Genomic DNA, 27,289 nt, shown 5'->3' with positions numbered 1-27,289 from the left:
GACCACACCCAATATATAAAGTCTCGTAAACCATGCAATACCCCCGCTTGTAGATACGACTGGTATCATCAGGCTCCCTAAGCATAATCTAGACTGACCTACGGATTTCACAGATTATGTACAAGCGTTCGAGTTCTCTAACGCTTGGTGGATCTGAGGGGATATTAGACTCGAAGTGAGTCTTAGAACCAGACGATGACACCATGAATAATCCTAGGGGTTTAATCAACTCAAACTAGGAAGAACAATCAAGAATGCAACAAACAAAGTTTTAATAATGGAAAAAATAAAGTTCCAGGAGAATAAAGAGAAATGACAAAAATGGAGATAAAAAATAGATGGGAAAATATCATGAATATCCCTCGTGTTTAATCGAAATGCGAGATTTATCCCCTGTATTTCTAGAAATATCAGACATATCCTTTCAGTTTAATATAAATAACATATACATCCCCTAAAAAATGTTATATTACAAATATCACCTTTTTTGTTTATTTTTTACAAAAAAATAATTTGAACTCCCTAAAATACCCTTAATGAAATAATTTTTTATTTTCTATTCTATACAAAAAATTAAATTAAATTAAAAAATTTCTTTATAAAAAGTTAAGGATTTTTTTTATAAAGAGAGATTTTGATTTTTTTAAATAAAATAGTAAATACATATTTATTCTATTAAGGGTATTTTGGGAAGTTTAAATTATTTTTTTGTAAAAAATAAACGAAAAGGGTGAGATTTGTAATATAACATTTTTTTAGGGGAGGTATATGTCATTTATATTAAACTAAAGGGATGTATCTGATATTTCTAGAAATAGAGAAGATAAATCTCGCATTTCGATTAAACACAAGGGATACTCGTGATATTTTCCCAAAATAGATTTATACCTGATAAATGAGAGATCGGGCGAATTAAAAAGTAGTTTCTTATTGAGCACTCGCCTCTTTAGGAGGGTCACAATCAACTTCAAACCCATAATCATTGTAACCGAATCCCCACAACGAGTGGATCATTCGCATGAATTCGAAAGAGAAATTTCATTAATTGGACTTAAAAATAGATTAAATATCTAATTTGGACATTAACTTAATGAAATATCTTAAAATGGATTTTTGGGTCAAAAGTGGACAAAAATACCCCTAGACTCATTTCAACACTCTAACTCTCCTAACATTTCGCTCTCTCTCTCTCTCTCTCTCTCTCTCTCTCTCTCCCTCACTCGAAAAAAACGAAATCAAACACGTACGATCTCATACGAGTCCATACGAGCTTATACGATTCCATACGAGCATATACGAGTCCATACGAGCTTATACGATGGCGCACGATGGAGTTTCCGGCGGCGGTGGATCTCAAAAATCCCGAGCTTCAAAATCAAGTAAAAAGGTGAGTTTTCATGTAATTTCTTGTTAAAGTTCATTGAAAATAGTTAGAATAGGGTTTAGGACTTAGTTATTACCTGATTTGAGTTTATTTGAGGTGATTTGGGTCGGATTTAGATTGTTAGGGTTTGAAATTAGGGCCATTGTACGATGAGATTGTGCATCGTACGATGTCGTACGATGCTGTACGATGTCGTACGATGAAATGCATAGAGCTGTACGATGCGATACGATGGTGTACGATGGGTTTATGTTTTCTCAAAAAATTGTCGTACGATGCTATACGATGATTTTTTTAAAAAAATTAATTTCTTGTTTTACGATGATATACGATGCTGTACGATAAACCCGAAGAGCGCGCGGTGCGCGGTCCAGATTTCAGCTTATGCGCGCTGCGCGCGTAAGACTCTGTGCATTTTCATGTTTTGCGTCCCCGTATGCGCGGCGCGCGACTGTCTCTGCGCGGCGCGCGGTCTCGGGAAATTGAATTGTGATTCTGACCTAATTTTGTTGTTTATTTAGGACAATTTGAACTACATATACAACGTCTCATTCCCGGGGCGTATCACCTACGGTGGGACGGGGATCTTGAAGCTTGTACGGAGTAGATTCGATGAGCTCGGGATAAAAGAACGAATCCTCGGGACTCCGTTCGAGCAATTTTTTACGCAGAGCGAGCTTGGTTTCTCACCGGTGCTCGTACATACTCTCCTTCAGAAGAAGATCGAGGCGACGGTACGGGGGGAGATACATTTTGGTATCGGAGGCAAACGAGTACGATTTGGACGCCTCGAGTACGCACTCGTCTCGGGGATGAGCTATGAAGACGGTCCGACCAAAGCCGAACAAGACGAGCGAAACAACGATCGATTGATCACGGATCACTTGAACGGCGTTGCCGGAAGCAAGTTGAGCGCGTTGATCAACGCGTTCACCATATGTCGAAGCCCTGACGATGCGTTCAAGCTCGGGCTGCTCGTATTCGTCTATGGGTATCTTCTGGGGCAGCCGGCCAACAAAGCCATCGAAGAAAGGTGGCAGAAATTTCTATACATCGTTCAAGACCTCCCCTTCTTCTTCAAGATGCCTTGGAGAAATTTGAGTTGGGCAGAGACGTATTCCAGCCTCTCGGTGAACCTACGGCGTTATCACGAGACGCTGCAAAAGAAGTTGAAGGACAAGCCGGACGTGGCACAGAAAGAGGCCAAGTACACATTGACGGGTAATCTCCATACCCTTCATTATTGGGCGTACGAGGCTATCCCAGAAATCGGGATGAGGTTCGGGTCGAACCAGGGGATTCGTGTGCCCAGGATGCACTCGTGGTCTAGTAATGTGATCATCATGGGCAAAGACACCGAGGCCATCCTGAATAAAAAAAAACGGTAACTTTTTATTATTTAACGTTTATTAATGTATTTTACATTATTTTAGAATATTGGTAACGTTTATTAATGTATTGTAGGTGGGTGTTCTTCAAATGCTGAGACCAAGGGCACCAGAGAAAGAATTTTTCACTCTCCTCGAGACACGGATGAGCAAATGTCTGTATCCCATAGACGTCGAGGGAGAAGATGCGACAGAGCCGCGAGATATCGAAGAAGAAATAGATCGAGTCGCGACTGTTGCAGAAGATGTCATCGTCGGAGACTCCGACGACGAACACGTGTCAGACACTCCCGGTGTACGACTTGGTAGTCCGACCACTCCCGCAATGGGATCGAGGCCCACACCGACCACCCCCGCAATGGGATCGAGGCCCACACCGACCTCTCGCGCCGACATTCCTGAGCCCTTTTTCATAACACGGGAGATGTAGGAAGAAATGCGAGCTTCCCAAGAACAAATGCGTGCTTCCCAAGAACAACTGCGAGCATCCCAAAAACAAATGATTCAGTCACAATGGATAGTCTTACGTGCTCTTAGCACGACCGGCCGTAGAGTTGAGCGCATGAGTGTTAACCAGGTTAGATTTTGTGACAAGTTATATTTAAATCAATTTAACGTTTTAGAGTTGAGTTTAAATTTAATTTAACGTTTTAAAGTTGAATTTAAATTTAATTTAACGTTTTAGAGTTAAGTTTAAATATAATTTAACGTTTTAGAGTTAAGTTTAAATATAATTTAACGTTTTAAAGTTGAGTTTAAAATTTAGAGTTGAGTTTAAATTTTATTTTAACGTTTTAGAGTTAAGTGTAAATTTTTGTGACAAGTTTAAATTTTGTGACATATTTTATTACTTTGAGTTTCAGCTTTCTATGTGGAAGAGGCTGAACATTTTGTTCGAGGACGCAACGGGCTTGCCTGGGGGTGAAATTCCCACGACCTAAGCTGATGGTCGTAAACGCCAGACCCCTCCTCCTCCTCCTCCTCCTCCTCCGGCGCCTAGTCAAAAGTCGGCGTCTCCATCGCACGAGGCAGAGCCGTCTTCTACGCATCGCGAGTCATTGAAGAAGTCAGAGCCGTCTTCTACGCATCGCGAGTCATCGAAGAAGTCGAAGAAGCCGTCTTCAACGCATCGCGAGTCGTCGAAGCGATCGGAGATCGGGCCGGTGACTTCTCCCAGGTTGTCGACGTCTTCGTCGAGTCCTCGTAGAGAAGACATTTCGGATAAGCTACGCCCGCTCACAACTCCTCTAAGGAAAAGACAGAAGGCACAGCTTACTCCGGCACGTCCAGATCGGGAAGTGCGACTGAAGTCGTCGCGTTGGGCCGATTTCACTGATCCGACGAGGCCCAAGTATTTAGAAAAGCCGATCCCCAAGTTCAAGCCGTTGAAGGACGCGAAGCTAAAAGAGTTTGATCATTTCGTTAAGTGGGTGCGGACAAAAAAGTGGGACGGCAAGTTCATGGAGTCTGCTCGACTGAAGACGTGCGACGGAGACACGCATTTCTTCGACACGATATTGACAGAAACCAGATGGCTACATGATTCGGTACGTTATTATATAATTTCACTTTCCCTATCAATTTAAAATAACGCTATATGTTTGTAATGTCTCAGCATATTGATGCTATGATTCACATGATTCGGGCTCGCCAACGAGCACTCGACGGATATCGGCAAAACGTCCGAATCATCGATTGTCGGTGGGTCCAGCACGTGTACGGCCAATTCACAACGGAAGAAGCGAACATCAAGAAGGCCATCGAGCTGGGAGCTGAGCCCCAACCCGTGGACTGGGACATGAGGGCAACTATTAGCCCGATGACTGGGTATAGGGACACCGATATTTTGCCTTGGGATGGTGCTCGCGAGATCCTGTTCGTCGTGAACTTCCAGAACATTCATTGGTTCACATTTCGGATCGACATCGAGGCCTGGACCATTACCGTCCTCGACTGCCAAAAGGATCTCATGCAGTCGTCAAACAATCAAAAGGACTTCACTGAGCTGATGGAGGTACGTAAAATGTTATGTTATTCACAATTATTACCTTAGAGCAACAATTAATTAAATTATAAGGGTTACTTAACATTGTTAAAATGTTTATTATTCAGACTTGGAGTCGAGCATTTGCTAGGATTGTGGCCATAGGTGGTTTCTTCAAGAACCATCGCCACTCTTACCGGGAGAGTGAGCATGGTGAAATTAAGTTCACTAACCTGACGTGGATCGTCGATGACAACGTCCCACAATGTGCATACAGGTAAACATGTTTACATTTTTTTGTTACAATTATTTTATGAAAAGTTATTTTACAAGTTTGTTTATTTTTACAAGTTCTTTTAAAAAAGTTTTTTTGACTACTTAATTGAACTTTTTTTGACAACTTTTAAACAATTATCTTTTTATTGACAAGTTATTTTACAAGTTTGTTTATTTTTACAAGTTCGTTTAAAAAAGTTTTTTTTACTAGTTAATTGAACTTTTTTTTGACAACTTTTAAACAATTATGTTTTTATTGACAAGTTATTTTAGAAGTTTGTTTTTTTGTTACAAGTTTTTATTGACAAGTTATTTTAGAAGTTTGTTTTTTTTTTTTTCAAGTTATGTTTCAACTTTTTTTGACAATTTCTTTTACTTATTCTTGTGTTGTAGCAGTGATTGCGGGATGTTCGCAGTGAAGTATGTCGAGCACATAGTACTGAACGAATCATTTGACACTCTTCAAAGTGCCAATATGAGAACGTTCATGAAGAAATGGTGCGTGGACTTATTCTACAACCACTTTATCCCGTGATTTTGTATTTTCGGATGTTTATTTTTTATCTTTTTGGTTTTCTATGTAATAGTACCTTATAAACATATTATCGAGATGGTTTGTTGACTATTGATTTAATATGTTTTTTTATTGTACCTTATAAACATGTAATTCAATGAAAGAGATTCACAAAAAAAAAACATAAAAAATTCACACATTCACAAAGGGTTTAGAACTCGAAACATTTGTGGACGAAAACGAGTCTTGGGACAAAAGCGAGATGAGATCTTCGTCGTTCTCACAGAGTTGAATTGCGAAAAGGTCCATGAGACGGATGACACTCCATTAAACAAGATAAAAAGGTCACTCAAATAAACGTTAAAGTTTTAAACTTAAAAATAAAAATAACACAAAGTCTAAAGTTTTAATCCCTCCAATTGCATGTTTTTCTGTTATGTCCCCTACCACCACATTTCCCGCATTTTCGCTGGACGACAATCTTTTCTCCTTGAGATGGGTATCGATTAATTCTTCTTCTTCATTGTTTACTTTTCTTCGGTCGACCGGCTTGCTTCTTTTCAACGGGTTCCGAAACTTTCATGTTTTTTATCTCATTCGGGACATCCCATTGATCTTCATTGCCAACCGGATATATGGCTTCCTTGTACATCTCAATCCACGTCTCCTTCAAATAAAAGTCACTGCATAACGAGTACACATCCATGCTTCGATGTTGGGCTGCTGCGATAGAATGCTCGCACGGGATATTCAATTGTTGTGGTAGTCCGCAAGTGCATGTCTTCGCCATAAGGTCTACATCGAAATCACCTCTTACGTCTTTGACATGACATTCATATAGACCAAGTCCGTACACATTGACGAACTGTGCCTTATTATTTAGCTGTGCGAGATCATTTTGCCACGTTGGTGTCAATTTTGTGTTCAACTTGTTCGCTATCTCTTCTCGTTCAAAAAACCAAGTTTGGAGTGTGAATCGAATAAACTCGAGCAACGTCGTAATGGGAAACGTCCTCGCATTCCTTGTTTTGTTGTTGAAGCTTTCTGCGTTGTTGCTCGTCATTAGGTCGTACCTATATAAAACATACTTGATTTATATAATCAACGGCATTAAAAATTCAGTACAAAAGAAGTTCTAGACTCTTACCGTTTTCCAGGAAAGAAAGCTCTGGCCCACCGATCGACACCAACTTCTTCGAGATACTTTGCCATCTCGACATCCTTACGTCTCAACTGTCTAAAATTAGCTTCGAATGCTGTTTTACTGAAGGCGTAAGCCGCATCGTAAAGTTCAAAGCGACAATGGTCTGTCTTGAACTTGTGTTGGACATTCAGTTGTAAATGATGGTAACATGCTCCGTGAGGGATACCAGGAAACACAACATCGACACCATGTATGACGCTAACGTGGCGATCGGATATGAACGCCAAATTAGGTACGTCTTCACCGATAGCTTCTCGCAATCTTCTCAAAAACCAAATCCAAGAAGCATGACACTCGCTATCTACAACTCCGAATGCAAGTGGATATAATTGTGAATTCGCATCCATTGCAATTGCACAAAGCAACTGTCCCCCGTATTTTGTCTTCAGAAATGCACCGTCCAATGCTATGACCGGCCGACATGCTTTGAAGCCTCTACGACACGCCCCAATGGAAAAGAAAGCATACTTGAATTTGTCACCATCTTGCACAAAGTCTGTTAACGTCCCAGGATTCTTTTGCTTCAACATGTACAGCCAAGACGGTAACTTCTGGTACGATTGTTTCGGCGTACCCCGCACGTACCCAATAGCTTTCTCCTTGCATCTCCAAGCTTTCAAATATGATATGTTCACACCCCATCTTGTCTTCACTTCTTCCCTGACGTTATGCGCCGAATACTCCGCCATAGAGTTAATTGAGTACTTGTCTTTAAATACGTGACCGATGACCCATGGTGCCGCTCCTCGATGGCCCTCTGTTCGAACAACACGCCCACATGAGTGTTTACCCTCGTACGACGTAATCTCCCACATCTCAGACCACTGCACGACACCCCTCAACCTCCATGTGCATCTCTCGTCTTTGCATAGAACATACCATCTCTTTTTCGAAGAAGATTTCACTCTAAATTCGAAATTATGTTTCAATGCGTACAAGTGGATATGTTTCTTCAGTTCATGCTTGTTTTCAAATTGCTGCCCAATATATATTTCTTCTGAGCTACCTATTAGTTTCAAAGGTTAGTTAAACAATAGGTGGTTTCATATTATACTTGAATCTCATTTGAATCCACTTAAATTACCTGTAGAAGAATGACTTGGATAATGACTCGGGTTTTCCTTCACAACATCATCGGCGCTGAACTCGGGTGCTTTCCATGAATAAGGAACGATAGGTGATCCGATCATCGGAGGCTCACGCTGACATTGACCCAATGGTTCACAATGACCCGTTGGTACCGTAAACGTTTCCACAAATTCTTCATATTCTTCGGGATTGGCGAATTCTTTAAATTCTTCACCTCTACCATTGTTATCTCCGTCATATCCGTCACTATTCTTTTCATCACCATCGCTACCTTCGTTTTCATCACCTTCGCCACCTTTGTTTTCATCACCTTCGCCATCTTCGTATTCATCACCATTGTGTCCATCATATTCGTCACTGTTGTGATTACAATCTCTATCACGTCTGTATACTTCGTCACCGTTTTCGGCACCCTTGTACTCGTTAAACAAGTCATCGTCACAGCCACCGTCTTTGTTTTCAATTATAGGATCATTTTGTCGATCCTCGATAACAAGAGTATTCCGTCTCTTCTTCGGTTCATTGCGAGACACCATTCCAACTTCCACATCTTTCCCTTTACATACTCCTCGATACGCAATAGGTGCAATGACCTCGATCTGTTTCGGTACCAAACTTACACAGAGTGGAAATCTATTACGATATTTGTGCTTCATAAAATGCGAAACATCACCATTGTCCTTCAATACGACAGGACCTACTAGAATTGTACCGACTGCGTATGGGACTTCGAGTTTTAAGTCGAACGCGAATCTGTCTAACTCGAACTTCTCGTATAAGAAATATACTAACTCCGTGTACGTTACCTCATTCGGAATTACGAATGCACGAAATTCTGCATTGGTGAAAATCCATCGGTGTCCTTCCTTCTCCCAAGTGCCGTTAATCATGACAAAAACTGCAAAAAACAGTCAAACTATGCAAAATAAGCTTCTATATCGTACATCATCGTACAGCATCGTATACCATCGTACACCATCGTACATCATCTTACAGAGAGGCATCGTACGGCATCGTACAGAATCGTACAGCATCGTACAACATCGTACAGAATCGTACAGCATCGTACAACATCGTACAGAACGCAATTTTTATTCTAAATTTCATCGTACAAACAAGTTAAACCCAGATTTTGGACTTTGTTTTCAGATCTGATCGATTTTTTTTGCTACATTCTATCATATACAATCATAAACTTTGTAAAAATGATTAAGTTAGTAATCTTACCCATGATTCTTTTGAAACCCGCTTAAGTAGAGAGGATTTGAGTGGATTTGAGTGTGATTGAAATGATAAAAATGAAGTGTGAGAGATGTATAGGGTTCAGAGGGGTATTTTTGTCCGATTTTGGATCAAAAGTCCATATTTAGATATTTTTAAACATTAAGGTCTAATCTTAATATTTAATAGCTTATTAAGCCCACTTAATGAAATTTCTCATTCGAAATGACTCTACCTTTAAATAATAATTTTTGAAACATAAGTGAGGCACATTTCTACACGCATGCTCATGCACACGACATGTGTCGGTCCATGCCAATTGAATGTGGAACGACTCTCTCGAAAGTCACGCAACAATGTGATTTTATTGAAATGACTCGCGAAAGAAGTATTGGAATTGAATGGAATCAATTAATCTCTAGTCCGCCTAAGAAGTAAGTACTTAGCAAACTAGGGACTGACTGTAGAGGTAGGATTCGATCCCAAGGTAGAGTGGGCCTTTATTTGGGCCTGTAAGGAAGTGAATCACCTCCGGAACACTTTCCACGAATATTTTTTTGGCTTGTAAACAGAGGCCCGCATGCATTTACGATTTATTAAAGAAAGATAAGTCAAATAGTGTCACTGGAATCGCGGTCAACCAGAGGAAGGAGTCATGCTTAGCGGAACCATGACTATGGGCAGTAAGGATTACGTGGATTGAGTAGGAAAATGGACACAATAACGGCTATAACCACGTCACCTCCCCCTTCTTCTTTGTAGGATCTAGGAATTCAAACCTTTTTTTTTATCTATAAATAGTATGTGTTACGGGATAAATTAGTCAGACTCCGAGCTGGCTAGTCGGACTACCGAACAGCGAGAAGAATCCAGCACCGAGCTCAGGTTAAGTAAACCCAAGGGCCATCCATTGAAAAGGAACGAACCGTTCATAAGTTAAGAACGAAACCCACCGATCAGAACTTCGAAGAGAAGAGAAGAACGTGGGTCAAAGACTAGTCAAAACTAATAGAAAACATGTTTCAAGCTCTAAAACGCACACCTTGACGGTTCAGGAACCACACAAGGAGCATTAACCGCCCACCTCAGAGAGAGGCGAAAGGCAGTTACCCATAACCGTCCAGAACGTGGGATTGATCACCCCACGTTCCTCAGAATAACCGTCAAAGACACGACCAGACGAGTATAAATAGAGGCAGCAGCACAGAACGAAGCACAGACTTTTTTACACACTTTCTTTCACTCGAAATCTCTAGAAAACACTGCTCTCTTGTATTTGATTCGTCTGTATAAAGAGAAAGTCTCGCCTAAATCACCTCTGTACTCGGAGGCTTCGTACTCGGAGTCTGTGTATTTTCGTGAGATATTGTTGTACTAATTTTACAGGTCAACAGTTGGCGCTAGAAGGAGGGGGACCAGCTGAAGAATATGGCTAGTTCGTCCGCACCCGTGAACGCTGTCTCTAACCAGGAGACGGAGATAGAGCACCATAACCGCACCCTGCCTCTCACCTCGGAAGAAATAGCTGAACTCCTTCCGGAACCCAGCCTCGAAGAACAATTCAGACAGATGCAAGAGCGTCTCTCGGTCTTAGAGGCAAATAACAGGGATTTGAAGAGAAGGTTGCAGGAAAAAAGGGTCACACTGCGAAGCGCGATAGTGATCCCAGATGAAGAGCCCTCGCACCGATCAGGGAAAGAACCCATCGGACAAGATCCGCAGGTTAAGAAACCTCGGAAACATGCTAGAGATCGGTATGAGAGGATGGAAGATGTTTCTGAGTCCGAGAAGGAGCAGTACAATCAGGAAAAGATTCCTGATCGGTACCAGCCCAACATGGACAAAGGACATTCAAGCACTTTCAGGCACAGCTTAGAAAGCTCGGAGACCGAAGACAGTGCAAGCACCAACAAAACAAATCTTAGAAGATTGGAACGTCGGATTGAAGAGGTAGCCCTAGGTCAGAAGGAGTCTGTTCCAAAGGTCGGAGAAGCTATCTCCCCTTTCACGGCCCGCGTGTTAGAACACCCGTTGCCTGATCGGTTTAGGATGCCAAGCATCCCAGTATACGATGGAAAGACCGACCCGGGAGACCATATAGACACCTTTTCCTCTTGGATGCTGCTGCAAGGAGCCGGACCAGAAGTTATGTGCAGAGCTTTCTCTATCACTCTGACTGGCTCAGCCAAAAGATGGTACAGAAAATTAAAGCCAAACTCCATAGGATCCTGGAAACAGCTATCTAGAAAATTCATGGAACAGTTTGTCGGCTCCAGCTCAGGGAAAACTCCCAAAGAAAGACTGCTGGCGGTAAGACAAGCCCATGACGAATCTCTAAAAGATTTTATTAATCGCTATTCGGAGCAAGCACTTCAAGTTGACGATCTGAACGAAGACTTTAAGCTCTTCGGGATCTCCTCCGGCGTCCGAACAGAATCAGAATTCTGGTGGTCTCTTCAGAAGACTAGTCCAAGGGACTACAACGATTTCCTGAAGAGAGCTCAGAAATATATCAACGCGGAGGAAGCAAGGCTGGCGGCAAGAAAAGCAAAGCCGCCGAAGAGCTACCGAGAAGAGCATAGGGAACGACATTCTGAGGACAACCGCCCACCGAAGAAGAGCCGGTCAGGGGCAGGACCTCTGAAACCTTTTTCCAGTAAGTTCGATAAATATCATAAGCTCAATGCCCCGATAGAGGAGATATTTAGTCTTACACAGGACAAGGAAGATTTCCCTAAGCCAAGGCCGATCAAGAAAGATATCTCAAGGAGAGATAAAACAAAATATTGCGCTTTCCACGCTGACATCGGTCACCGCACTGCCGACTGTTTCAACCTCAAAGAAGCCATAGAAGCTCTAATCCGAAGAAGAGCGTTGAAGAAATTCAAGGCCGAGCAAGGGGAGCAAGAGGAACAGAAAGGTGAGGCATATGCCGAAATCTCACTCATAGTCGGAGGACCACATGTGGGAGGAACTTCAAGGAGCTCTCAGAAGAGCTATGTAAGGGAAGCCTACGCGGGACCACGGCAGATCTTGTTTACAGCCAAACAGAGGCCTAGCAAGATAGCCAAATCTAGCTCGGAGCCAATTACCTTTACGGCAGAAGATGCTCGGTGGGTGATGTACCCTCACAACGATCCATTGGTCATTTCGGCTCTAATCGGCAACAGGAATGTACACCGAATTTTGGTAGACACTGGAAGTGCTGTTGACGTGCTCTATGAAGACACGTTCCATAAGATGGGTCTTAAGCAAGACGCTTTGGCTCCTTCCCCTGAAAATCTCTATGGCTTCACGGGAGATTCAATCCAGCCCAAAGGATTAGTCTCACTCCCAATAACTGTGGGAGAAAACCCGAGGAGTAAAACCACTAACACAACATGGATAGTGGTCCCCGGAAAATCTTCGTTCAATGCGATCATTGGCAGGCCGACCTTGCAGTCCCTCGGGGCCGTCGCGTCGGTGGAATATTTGAAGATGAAGTTCCCTACCGAGCACGGGGTAGGTGAAGTAGTCGGAACTCAGGCTATCGCAAGGAGCTGCTATGCGAATTATCTCAAAGAGAGTCAGGACAAAGATGTCCACAAGGTTATGATGATCGATTCGGATTTTGACCCACGCCTCCCGAGCCGAGAAGAAATTGGCCCAGGAGACGAAGTCGAGGAAGTCGCCCCAGATCCAAAGCAACCTGAGAAGAAGCTCAAGATTGGAAAATATCTTGAATCAGGTACCAAAAGTAACTTAATTACTCTCCTATCTAATAGCTTAGATATCTTTGCCTGGTCACAGTCCGACATGACGGGGATAGATCCCCAAATAGCATGTCATAGGTTAAATATAGATCCTAAAGAAAAACCTATCAGACAAAAAAGAAGGGCTTTAAACTCAGAAAGGTATACTGCTCTAAAAGAAGAAGTAGACAAACTGATTTCTAACGGATCAATAAAAGAAACTAAATATCCTAAATGGGTAGCCAACCCCGTCCTGGTCAGGAAACCTAACGGGAAATGGAGAACTTGTGTGGATTTTACAAATCTGAACAAGGCTTGCCCAAAGGATAATTTTCCTATGCCGAGAATTGATCAGTTAGTAGACGCCACGGCAGGTCATGAAATCCTAAGTTTTATGGATGCCTACTCTGGCTACAATCAAATCCCTATGTATGGTCCCGACCAGGACCACACGACATTCATAACTGATCGGGGGCTATACTGTTACACGGTAATGCCTTTCGGGTTAAAAAATGCTGGAGCAACATATCAAAGATTAGTAAATCGAATGTTCGCTGAATTACTCGGGATCACGATGGAAGCATACATCGATGACTTGTTAGTTAAAAGCCGAAAAATAGTTGAACATACGAATGATCTTAGAAGATCATTCGAACTTTTAAGGCAATATCGCATGAAACTAAACCCTCTAAAATGTACGTTTGGTGTCTCTGCAGGAAAATTCTTAGGTTTCATCGTTCATGAACGAGGCATTGAAGTGAATCCGGAAAAGATCACAGCCCTATGGAACATGAGACCACCTCGGAACATCAAAGAAGTGCAAAAACTGACAGGATGCATAGCTGCATTAAGTCGCTTTATTTCTCGGTCTACCGACCGAAGTATTCATTTCTTCAATATACTCAGAGGCTCCAAGGAATTTGAATGGACCAAGCAGTGCGACGAAAGCTTCGAATCCCTAAAGGAACACTTGACATGGCCTCCGACTTTAAGGAAAGTACAGGAATGAGAGCCCCTGGAGATCTACCTAGCCGTATCGGAACATGCAGTAAGCTCAGCGCTGATCAAGAATGAGGGAAAACACCAGGTCCCGGTTTATTATACTTCGCGGCGCCTTAACGAGGCGGAAGGAAGATACCCGGAACTCGAAAAGCTAGCTTTCGCCCTCATCACTGCTTCTCGGAAGCTAAAACATTACTTCCTTGCACATCCGATTACGGTCCTCACCAATTTCCCACTGCGCCAGGTGCTGCAAAAGCCTGACGTATCCGGAAGGCTAATGAAATGGTCAATTGAGTTGACACAATATGACATACACTTCAGCCCCCGACCAGCAATTAAAGGACAAGCAGTCGCTGACTTCATTGCAGAGTTCACATCCAGGCCAGTCGAATTCCCGATTTGGGACATGTATGTAGACGGAGCAGTCAACGAAAAGGGGTCCGGGGTCGGAATTGCGCTATCCAGTCCAGAAGGAGACAAGGCAAAAGGCGAAAAGATGTCGCTATATGCCGAGAAAGCTAAAAACTTAGCAAACGAATTCGAACTTGGCGAGATCACCCAAGTCCCAAGAGCCATGAACGAAGAGGCCGACGCATTAGCAAAGCACGCCACTCAAGGATCAGACTCGGAGTCAATCCCAGTGATCAAAATAGGGCAGCCCAGCATCGAGCAAGCCACCCATGTGCTTCATATCGAGCAACGAAAGTCTTGGCAAACTTCGATCAGGGAATACTTACAGCAGGGAACTCTACCCAAAGACAAAAACGAGGCTAGAAGTTTGAAGTTCAGAGCTGCCCGATATTTCCTCGAAGGTCAGAATCTCTACAAAAGGGGATTTTCCCAAGCTCTACTCAAGTGCCTAAATGAAGACGAAGCCGAGTACGCTCTCAAAGAAATCCATGAAGGGATATGCGGAACTCACATCGGATGCGAAGCATTGGCGCAAAAGATCATCCGACAAGGACTCTACTGGCCGTCATTAAAGGCCGATGCTCGGCACATGACGCAAAGATGCGTCAAGTGTCAAAAGTTCTCAAACATCCCGAGACTTCCACCTAATCCACTCATCACCCTCTCATGCCCGATCCCATTCGCAGAATGGGGAATAGACCTAATCGGAGCTTTGCCAACAGGCCGAGGAGGATGCAGGTATGCAATTGTAGCCATCGACTATTTTTCAAAATGGGTTGAAGCCGAACCCTTAAATAAAATAACGGCCCATGCAATTGAGAAATTCGTATGGAAAAATATCCTTACCCGGTTTGGAATACCAGTCAAAATTGTATCCAACCACGGAACCCAGTTCGACTGTGATTCCTTCAAAGGTTTTTGTGAAAAATACGGCATTAACAAAGTTTTTTCCACTCCAGTCAGACCACAGTCCAACGGATTGGTGGAGGCCGTCAACAAAACAATAAAACACGACCTAAAAACGAAGTTAGACGAGCAGAAGTCAGAGTGGGTAGATATGCTCCAAGAAGTCCTTTGGTCATACAGAACCACCGAGCACTCCGCAACTGGCGAAACGCCTTTCTCCCTCGCATACGGTTCCGACGCGGCCATACCGACCGACGTCTTGATACCGACAATGAGAAGAGAAAGTTACTCAACAAAGGTAAACAACGACATGCTTGAAATTAGTCTAGACCTGTTAGAAGAAAAAAGAGAAAACGCCAGATTAAGAAATCTAGCTAACCAACAAAAGGTTTCTCGGTATTTCAACAGAAAAGTCAGACCAAGATCATTCAGAGTCGGCGACAAAGTCCTCAGAAGAGTTTTTCTCCACACCAAAATCCACCAGGAAGGAGCCTTCAACGCAAACTGGGAAGGACCCTACATCATCCGAGAAGACTTCGGAAACGGGGCCTACCGGCTACAACAGTTAAGCGGCGATATGAAAAAAAATCCCTGGAATGCTGAGCACCTTCGCCAATTTTACGTTTAAGTTGTTTATTCGTTAAAATTTCAAAAAGCGGCTTGGTCGCATGTATCGCGTTTACAATTTCGAAAAGCGGCTTGGTCGCATGAATTATGTTTACAATTTCGAAAAGCGGCTTGGTCGCACGTACTTATAAATTCAAGTAATTTTCTATCTTTCGATCTTCTACTCGGAATTTCGAGTAATCACGTGCTTATAATTTCAAGTAATTGTTCGTCTTTCATTCCTCTGCTCGGAATTACTTATGTGGTCAGAAAATCGCATTATGTATTATTTATCACGTTATGTGTTAATTATCTTTCATTTCAACAAAGTAAACTGGGCGGCTAGATAACTAACAAACAGTTTTTTAGAAAATATACCTAGTAATACTTTACTTTGCCGAAATTTTGAAACTTAAGTGAATTTACACAAAATATAGATCCAACCAAGGATCATTTGTTCAAATCCCGAAAGGGAAAAACGAAAATTACATAATAAAGATCCGACCTCGGATCAATTGTTCAAAACCCAAGCGGGTTAGCAGAAATCAAAAAATAAAACAACAACGAATATAAATTCTACTCTTGGTCGCCTTCTTCGCTGGCCCTTGACTCCGAGTCGAGATCGAGATCCGTCGCATCCAGAGTAGGATTCTTCGGACCAAGAAGCCGAACAGCCTCGGTCATTCCAGCGGTATAGAGATCATCGCGCATATCACGATAATCGTCGGAAGCTTTGTACTCTTCCACCGCCGCTAAACGAGCAGCCTTAAGGTCTTCTCGGAACTTCCGGGTTAGCTCAGACCTAACCTTGGCTGTCTTATCCCTGGCAGCATCTCTCTCCTTGAGGAATCGATCATTCCTTTGTCTCAGGGAAGTGAGCTCGGAGCCTAGCAGTCCGACGAGACCGGTCATACTGACAAAACTCTGTAACGAGCAGATGGTCAGCCTCAATGAGCTATCAAAAAGGGGAAAAGGTGCCGACTAGACAAGTAAAAACTTACCGAAATCGCCGAGTCGGTGGCCTGGTTAAGCCTCTCCAAAGGCTCGAACCTGAGAACCTCCTGAACCTTCTCGGCAGGGAAACGCTCGCGGAGAAAAGTGACAACCGGAGCCAAAGGATCAGAGGCAGAAGAAAGCTCGGCCAGGCTCTTAACTGGAGAGGAGCTCAGAGGCTCCGAAACCTTCGAAACAGACGAGGCCGCCCGCTTGCCAGCAGCCGAAGCCTTAGAAGCCTTGGCACGTTTCGGATTGGGAGGGATCAGCTCGGGAGCGGATTTCTTTTTCGCCATCTGGGCAATCTCTGTTAAGAAACACAAATGAAAATGAGAGGAGACTGGAACATATGCAAGTTGATAAAGGGCAAGTAAAATACTTACTTGAATAAGGGTAATAATAATATTGGTCGAGCAGGTCCGGGTCCGATAACAAAAACGTCGACCGATCAGCCTCTGAAAGATCAAAAATTTCCGAGTGAAGTGGTCGCTCCTCCTCGGAGTATTGCGGAAGGGAACCTGGAACCAAACATAAAACATATAAGAACCCAGAACAAAAGCCTGGCTCAGATTATCAAACAAGAATTCTGGACCAAAATCACACCCAATTCCGAGAACGAAGCCCTTATGGGGCACCTTTCATAAGAAGCGTTCCCTTCAACCCAAAAGAAATGATCTTTCCAATTTTTCTGGCTGGTCGGCAGGCGAGTAACCACCTTAGACTGATCGTCATTGGCCCGAGCATAATAGTAACCATGCTGCCCTGGGGCCGACTTAAACGAGTAGTATTGCGAAAAATCTTGCAAAGTGACAGGGCGATCATAAATTTTCGCCCACAGCACGGCCATCCCGACGAAGATCTTATACACATTGGGGACGAGCTGGGTAGGAGAACAACCCAGGTCGGAAACGAACTGGGAAATGAGAGGATGCATTGGCAACCCTCCGATCACGTTCAAAATAGCCCTATTGAACGCAATCTTTCCGACAGGAGGCTGATCGGCTCTCTCGTGTTCCAAAGGTGCCGAGAGGATAATTCCATCAGCTATCTTAAATTCCTCCCTCAATCCTTGTATATATTTCTCGGTAACCCGAGAAGTCCAAACCTTGGCCGAAAACTGGCCCTCTTTCCGTTCAAAGACCAGGGCCTCTTCCTCTTCCTCTGGAAGATCAACCCCAAAGGTCCTCCCACTTGGACCCGGAATACCTTGAGAGCAGCCCTCTCCTCGGTCTTGCGAAAGAGAAAGGCTCGTCGTATCACGAGATTCCGACCCGCTCTCCCTCGAAGAAGCGGACGAAGACGATATCTCCACGACCATGGTGTCCCTACACGACAGGGAAGACGAGTCAAAAACCTTTTTCTCGTTATCAACCCCCTCGGACTCAGGATTGGGAGGCACGCATGATTCATCATATGCCATTACAGGACGGTCCCATCCGATCTCTGGGACATGATACCACACGGGACTCCTGAGGAAAGGAAACTTGGACCCATCCAACAAAGTAACACTATCGGGATCAGGTTCCGATCGCCGAACGACGCGAGGATCAAAGCTTAGATCAGGACGCGCAAGTCCTCCCATAGCCCTAATGAAGTTGAGAAACTAAGATTCCTAAAGTCCGAAGGGTCCGAATACGATAAATAAAGAAGATACCGATCGCCGAACAACGATCTCAAAACAAAAGGAATGTATCAAAACGATGATAAAAAGACCTTACCCGCGAGATTGAAGATCGGAAGATCCGAGCAAAAACGAAAAAGCCAAAAGCACAATCTGAATAAGCAGATCAAGCCGAGAACGCTCTAAGACTAGAATTTAGAAGAAAAAGCGAAATGAAGTCAAAAGTTGAGAAAAGGCCTTATATAAAGACCTCACGAACGGCGAGGATTAAGCTTGTTCAAGAAGCCAAACACATCTGACCGTCGAAGCAAAAGACGCTACGGTTCAGAAAGGCCAGATGACAAACGACGTCGTCCTGTAAAAAGAAAAGAAAAAGAGCAAAAGAATGAAGAATTCTACTCGGATCATCCCGAGACGAGTAAGCAAAGATGAACACGGTCACGAAGCAAACCGAAATAGTTCCTTACCATTTTTGCTAAAGAAAAAACTAAGAAACTGGAGGGCAGCTGTTACGGGATAAATTAGTCAGACTCCGAGCTGGCTAGTCGGACTACCGAACAGCGAGAAGAATCCAGCACCGAGCTCAGGTTAAGTAAACCCAAGGGCCATCCATTGAAAAGGAACGAACCGTTCATAAGTTAAGAACGAAATCCACCGATCAGAACTTCGAAGAGAAGAGAAGAACGTGGGTCAAAGACTAGTCAAAACTAATAGAAAACATGTTTCAAGCTCTAAAACGCACACCTTGACGGTTCAGGAACCACACGAGGAGCATTAACCGCCCACCTCAGAGAGAGGCGAAAGACAGTTACCCATAACCGTCCAGAACGTGTGATTGATCACCCCACGTTCCTCAGAATAACCGTCAAAGACACGACCAGACGAGTATAAATAGAGGCAGCAGCACAGAACGAAACACGGACTTTTTTACACACTTTCTTTCACTCGAAATCTCTAGAAAACACTGCTTTCTTGTATTTGATTCGTCTGTATAAAGAGAAAGTCTCGCCTAAATCACCTCTGTACTCGGAGGCTTCGTACTCGGAGTCTGTGTATTTTCGTGAGATATTGTTGTACTAATTTTACAGGTCAACAGTATGTATCAAAGGAAATATACACACGCGTATTACTTACAATAAACTCAATTCTTATTTTAACCTCTCGCAAGCACAATCAATAAAAAGTTGTACTCCTCCTCAAACTGTTATATTTTTTTTTCTTCGCAATTGTCTGTTCTTGAATCCGAGTATCATTGATGCAATTCGATTCCGATCAATTATAACCAAATCGATTTTTTGTTTGAAAACTTCGTGAATGTCTTAATTTCAGTTTTCTGACTCAACACATCACTAAGCCTTCTATTCAAGTTAAAACTCTTAAAAAGTTGTTCCACTCCAAAGAAGTGGAGGCCCATCACAGAATCAGCCAAAAATAAAGTTGAAAAAAAAAAAACAAGGAACGCAAAAAATGATAGAAATCAAGAAACAAATGGCAATGTAGCTGAAACGATGCAAAAAAATGTCAAAGTTACAAATACATGTCGTTTTTGTCATCTTCACTCAAAATGGGTCAAAATAACCCGTGAAGAGCCATTTCTTGACCCGGCTCGTTCTCACTCGTTTAAGCGCCAAATTAAGCTTTTCAAAACCAAAAAAACAAAAATCTTTAAATGAATCCCATAATAATTTTCATGTTTTTGGAAAGCTCATTCGAGTGTACGATCAACAAATTTGAACAAACCAAACATAGGATAATTAACATGCTCTAATACCAATTATAATTTATTTTCAGGATCTAATTGTGTTTTAAACAATATGAACACGTAAATGTGAGAGTTAAAAAATGATTGGATTATCTCGTGTTATTGCTGCATTTTTCGGCGAGCTTTGGGCTCCGTCTCCACTATTATGTGGTTCTTCTAAGCTCTCACCCTCACTCTTGGATGGTGTTAGTTTCAAAAGGTGTGAGTAAGCCTAGGGACCTCGCAATCGTTTTTAGCCATAGCCCCATAATCATCAATGGGCATTGTTACAATCTGATCAACGTAGGCAATTTTCATTAATTTTCATACATTAATTTGAGCGCGATTTTGTCCACAACTTAGTTGGTCAAGTTTGATATCATCACGATCGACAGAATATTGGGCATTATAACTAAATAGCCAAAATGAAACTATAAAATTTGTTTTTAGCCTATGTTTCACAACTTTTAGGGAAATAGTCAACATGATTATGTGGCAATAACTAAGGTCTTATTTACCCTTATTTATTAATAAATTCGTCATTTTCTCTCTCCTATTTTTTTCCAAACTTTTTTTACATCAAAACTTCAAAAAACCATATCTATCTCATATGAACTCGAAATTGAGTGATTCCAAATCCTACGGATTCGTGACGCCGAGATCTTCAAAAATAGATCCATTATATTTGATGAAAAATAATGTTTAATACCATAGATGTAGAAAAATCTACCTTAAATATGGAAATAACGGAAATTTTTTGAAAATATAAAAAAAATGGAAATGTAAATATGATGCATTAAACATAATTTTTCATCAAACACATTGGGTCTATTTTTGAAGATCTCGACGCCACGAATTTGTAGGATTTGAAATCACTCGATTTCGAGTTCGTATGAGAAAGATACGAATTTTTGAAGTTTTGATGCAAAAAAAATTATTTGAAAAAAATATAAGAGAGAGAAAGTGACGAATTTATTAATAAATAAGGGCAAATCAGACCTTAATTATTGCCACATAAGCCATTTGGCTATATCCCTAAAAATTGTCAAACATAGACTAGATCCAAAATCACATGTTTAATATTTATATTAATGCGTACTTTTTATTTAATATTTATAATAATAAAATTTACTTTTAATTTAAAATTTATAATTCATATAGTAATATTGTGGAATTTAGGGAAAAAAAAGATATTAAATATCCTCAAATGAAATATTGACATAAATACGGAAGCTAAAGCTCTTAAAAATAAATATAAAATAATTTATTTTAAATATTTGCCACTAGCCAAGTCTTCTCTTTGTCATCGTTTGGTAATCAACTAGTCGTTGCTTGGAAATAGATTTGCAAATAAAAGGTGAGCTATAAACTCAGTAAGCAAATCTCATACACATAATGTATGTCATGCTGATGAAACCTACAACATGCAATTCTACCAATTCATTTCATTTGTTTAAGTTTTTTCTTTCGTTTAAGCACTTGACGTGTGTCTAAGCTGTCGGTAACCAATGAGCCGTAGTTAAAGAATTCGGTCGTTATTGCAGTCGTTGGATTATTCTTTGTACTTTGCTAAAGGAATATCTATATTATAGCATCATTTATTTAAGGGTAATTAAGCTAAATAGCCTCCTGAAAATAGGAAATTTATTTTCAGCCCACGTTTTGTTAATAAGTGGTAAATAGCCAGGAGGATTTATTTACAGCTAATATAGGACGAGCTACCCTTATATTTTCCCGCCCATTAACCTCACGAAATTTAATATCATTAAACGCAATATCTTCGGATAATAACTGACGTGTAATTATAACCACAGATCACGTAATCTTCTCTCTCATAGAAACAGAAATTTCAAACACGAAATCCCACTCCTTCTCCTTCTTCTCTTCGGCGCGCGGCCACCAGCACCAGCCCGAGCCCGAGCTTCTCTTCCTCGCGCACGCCATCCCGCTGAGACCGAGCGCCGCCGTCTTCTTCTCCTTCTTCTCTTCTGCGCCCGGCCACCAGCACCAACCCAAGTCCGAGCTTCTCTTCCTCGCGCGCGCCATCCCGCTGAGACCGAGCGCCGCCGTCTTCTTCTCCTTCTTCTCTTCTGCGCGCGGCCACCAGCACCAGCCCGAGTCCGATCTTCTCTTCCTCGCGCGCGCCATCCAGCTGAGACCGAGCGCCGCCGTCTTCTTCTCCTCCTTCTCTTCTGCGCGCGGCCACCAGCACCAGCCCGAGGCCGAGCTTTTCTTCCTCGTATTCCCCATCCCGCCGACGAAGAGACACCGGAGAATAGGTGGAATTCCAGCAGTATCTTTGAAAGTGGGTTGTGGCTTCATGAAAGTGTTTGGCCGTGTCGTTGATTTTGAGTTTAGGCCGAGTGGTGAATACGAAGCTTATTTACAGGCTTATGTACAGTATATATACTGTAAATACGAAGCGTATTTACAATATATTCATTGTAAATACGAAGTTTATTAACGAAATATTCATTGTAAATACTAAACTTATTTACAGTATATTCGTGTAAACTAATAATACGAAGTTCAACAAATATCAACTATTAATATTTTCAATAAATATAATTATTATGAACAGATTTCCAGGGAATAATTTGTAACAAAATTAGAAAATAATAACCTAAAAATATGCGCTCATAATAACTACCTGCACGATTTCAAAATTAAAATTTTGAATTTTGATTTTCAAAATTCTCGTCCTAATTGAATATTGTTTAATTAAAATTTGCCGAAAATTAAACTTGCCGGAATTGTTTTCAAATTTCAAACAAAAAAACTGCCTAATACGAAACTGATTTACAGTATATTCATTGTAAATACGAAACTTATTTACAGTATATTCGTGTAAACTAATAACACGAAGTTCAACAAATATCAACTATTAATATTTTCAATAAATATAATTATTATTAACAGATTTCCAGTGAATAAATTGTAACAAAATTAGAAACTAATAACCTAAAAATATGCGCTCATAATAACTACCTGCACGAAAATTAAACTTGCCGGAATTGTTTTCAAATTTCAAACAAAAAAACTGCCTAAAAAAGAAGTTACTAAATCGGTCAAACAAGGGCAAATCAGTAAAAAAAATCCTTCTTAAATGAGCCGCCACATAAGCATCTAGGCTATTTACGGATTATTAACAAAACGTTGGCCAATTTTAAATTGCAACACTTTTCGTGGCTTAAGCAGCCAATTTTTTGTTTATTTAATCATTCATTCATTTATTTACCAGTCGTTGGATACGTCGGTCCTCCACGTCCCTTGTCCACTCAGCCCTCCAGACATTATACACACATCATATATTTATAAAAACTCTTTTCATATAATTAAGAGTGTTTTATTCATTTAAATAAAATATCCATTGTTCATTATCATTTTCATGCATTAAACTACCATCATATGCTATGCATACGACATGAATTCATATGCATATATTTAAGCAAACAAAAGACATAATCACACACGTAAACACCATACAAATTAATTAAGGGAAAATAACACATTTATACCATGTGTTTTAGTAAAATGTCGAGTTTAACCATCGGCTTTAAAAAAATGTCGAGTTCATACCATCTGTTTAACTAAAATGACGAAATTATACCATCTGTTTAACTAAAATGACGAAATTATACCATGAAATAGACAACAGTGTCACGAATATTCATTTATTCACTTTTCATTGACGTTGACTATAATATTTATATATAAACACTAATTATCTTTATTCATTCGCGCCATATATGTAATTTATTTAAAAACTAAAAAATAAACAACAGTTTTAGTTGTGAATAGGCCTAGTTGTGAAGAACACAGAAAGAGGCAAAGGGGTAAACATCGATACTTGATAGTCATCAAAATCGCATATTCGAACAGAGAATCCAGGATTTAGAGTTACAATTCGAACACGGAATGAAGTAATTTCTTAGGAGGTATGAGTTTTATTATTTAATTTCAATTTAATGCTATTTTTATTTCAAAATTGAGAATTTGGAAGTTAGGGTACTGATTTAGATTTGATTTGGTTTTTCTTATATAAGAGTTAATATCAATGAAAGGGAGATTTGTTACGCTGTTATTTATTTTAGGGTATAATTTCGTCATTTTAGTTAAACAGAGGATATAAGTTCGTCATTTTAGTTAAACAGTGGGTATGAACTCGACATTTTTGAAAATCGAGGGTTAAAGTCGACATTTCACTAAAACACATGGTATAAATGTGTTATTTTGCCATTAAGAAAACAACTAAGCAAGTAAGCAAGGTTTTTTTACCTTGAACCTAAATAAAGCTAAGAGCAAGACAGGCGACATTCGATCGTTCACGACACAAGGAATTCGACCGTTCACATAAACAAGGAAAATAACACATTGAGAGACCTTTCTATGTATTGTTTATGATGAAGAAAAAATAAGAATTATACTCTAGTTCACGGGAAAAAAAAAGTGATTGGAGAGAGAAGAGACCATTTTTTATCTGTGAGTTCAAAGCACCTTCATATATATATATATATATATATATATATATATATATATATATATATATATATATATACTTTCAATATTTTTATAAAGCATATGCAGACAAGGTATAAATTTTAGAATACACTCATTACAATCGTCATTAAATGTGTGCAGCATTTAAAATAAAGTAAAGTCAAACTTGATCTATTAATATATATTATAATAATGATACTAATTACAACAAAATATTATGGGCATATAATTCTTATAGATGTAATATTTTGCATACATAGATATACGTACATGGACAATAGAATTAATAACGTGTGTGTGTATATATATATATATATATATATATATATATATATATATATATATATATATATATGTGTAAAGTCAAACTTGATCTATTAATATATATTATAATAATGATATTAATTACAACAAAATATTATGGGCATATAATTCTTAAGGCAACTCCAACCCATTTTCTATATTTGGTGTTAATTCAACATAATTTTTGTGTTGATTTAGCACCAAATTTTTTTCCAACTCCAACCACAACACCAAATTTCACACTAAAAATATTATTCATCATTATTATATTATTAAAACAAAACAATCTCTTTATTAATAAATATTTCAATAAATAATTATAATGGTGATATTTTTTAATTAAGTGATTAAAATAATTTAGTACTTACCAATAATTTTCCCGGTTATTAAATTGTGTTTTAAGTATTTATTATGTCTTTTAAAATTATGTTATTGTTTTTAGTTTTTATTTTATTTTGTGTGTTTAATTTAAACTTTGTAATCTATGTTTAAATTTTTATGTATTGTTATTTTGTTTTAATGTATTTTTGTAGTCAATTTATGAATTTTGATGTTTTAAAAATATTTGTAAGGTTATGTATATATAAAAAAAAAATTGCCGTGTGAACAGTGTCACGCCAAATTTGGCGCGGCACTGTACAACACTGCAAATTTGGTGTTGGTTTTGCAGTGTGGTTGGAGGAAAAAAAAACGGCATATTTGATGTTATAGAGTGTGGTTGGAGATGCCTTATAGATGTAATTTGCATACATAGATATACGTACATGGACAATAGAATTAATAACGTGTGTATATATATATATGCGGTACGTGTATAGTAATACATATATAGACAGATTTGCTTGTCTTTTATTTTAAAAGTCAAGAAAGTAATATCTATCTTTCGAAATAGAAATCTGGAACGTAATAGCATACCAAATGACTCGTACTATGGTAAACTAAAGTAAATTCTTATTTATTTCAAAGGTTATCTCGTGCGTGTGTGTTCACATTCATTGCACCAAGTCTTTATTTTAATTAAAAGAATTATATCACAATTATTGCTATGAAAACAAAGGGATGATAAGGATTGATGATATTTATTATCCATTAGCTATATCATACATGAAAACACCAACGTAATATTGTGAAATTAAGTACATATAATTATATTGCTACTCAATGAAAATACATTTACGTGTATCATTGAACAGTATTATTTTGAAATTATCAAAACGTATTATATATTTATTTAAAACATGTATGTTGTTATGCCATTATTTCACACACAACGAAAATTGTAGTTATATTATATTTCCCCAAAAAAGAACAAAACCCACAGATAGTCTAGTGGTAATCGCTGGCTGGAGGATTGAAGTGGGTGGTCCCCGGGTCGAAACTTGGCAGCTAACACGCAAGGATTCATTTTGCTTTCGCCACATCATCCGCCTAGCTCACCCTCTCTCCTAATGAGCCTTGCTTCCGCGTGGGCCTCCTGCCTGGTGGGTTTCCCTCTGAAACACCAATCTTCCCTCCAGGCGAGCTCGACCTCCAGGCGAGCTCGACCCCCCTAGGGGCGAGCTCGACCTCCCGACCAGGCTCGACCTCCAGGAGGAAGTCCATCCCAAAAATTGTGAAGGCAATCCCAGCCCTGCCAAGGGCCAGGAAAGAAAGGTCACACCCCTGCCAAGGGCCAATCCCTCTTATAAAACTCACAAAACCGGAGGATCCCTCCGGTAAAGCTCACAAAACCGGAGGACACCTCTGGTAAAGCTCACAAAACCGGAGGACACCTCCGGTAAAGCTCACAAAACCGGAAGACACCTCTAGTAAAGCTCACAAAATCGGAGGACACCTCAGGTAAAGCTCACAAAACCGGAAGACACCTCTAGTAAAGCTCACAAAACCGGAGGACACCTCTGGTAAGTTTCCATAACTTTTCACATTCAAAATCTTATAAATACCTCCATCTTTCCCATTTGGAGGTAAGTTTTGCTGACACTTACAAAAGCCTCTGCTTTTCTCTCAAAGCTTCTCTCTCTAGAACTTTGAAGCACGACACCTAGACTAATGTTGAGCGTCGGAGTGCCCGCCGGAGGAAACCCCTCCTTGGTCCTTTAGTTCACATTTCTCTCTTCTCTCAGGTGACGAGTCGTCGGAAATCCTTTTCCGGCACGGCGGAGGTACAAGTGTTGGGACAACTTCCCCGTTCGACCACCGCGCGGTCATAGGGTCCGGCTCTAGACCGAACCGCGGACCGGTTCTCATGTTGATCCATTTTCAGGCATTAACATTTTGGCGCTAGAATGAGGGGTACTCGAAAACAACCACGAGCTCTCCACCGGCAAACTCACTTCCTCCACGGAAGACCACAAAACTCACGTACAACAAATGGCTAGCCACCTAGCTATCTCCGAACGCCCCGCCCCTCCGGCG

The sequence above is a fragment of the Urtica dioica genome, chromosome 9, assembly GCF_054948205.1.
Source record: "Urtica dioica subsp. dioica isolate 48M chromosome 9, U.dioica_male_clone48M_v1_H2, whole genome shotgun sequence".
Lineage (NCBI taxonomy): Eukaryota > Viridiplantae > Streptophyta > Magnoliopsida > Rosales > Urticaceae > Urtica > Urtica dioica.
Note: the sequence above shows the minus strand (reverse complement) of the source record.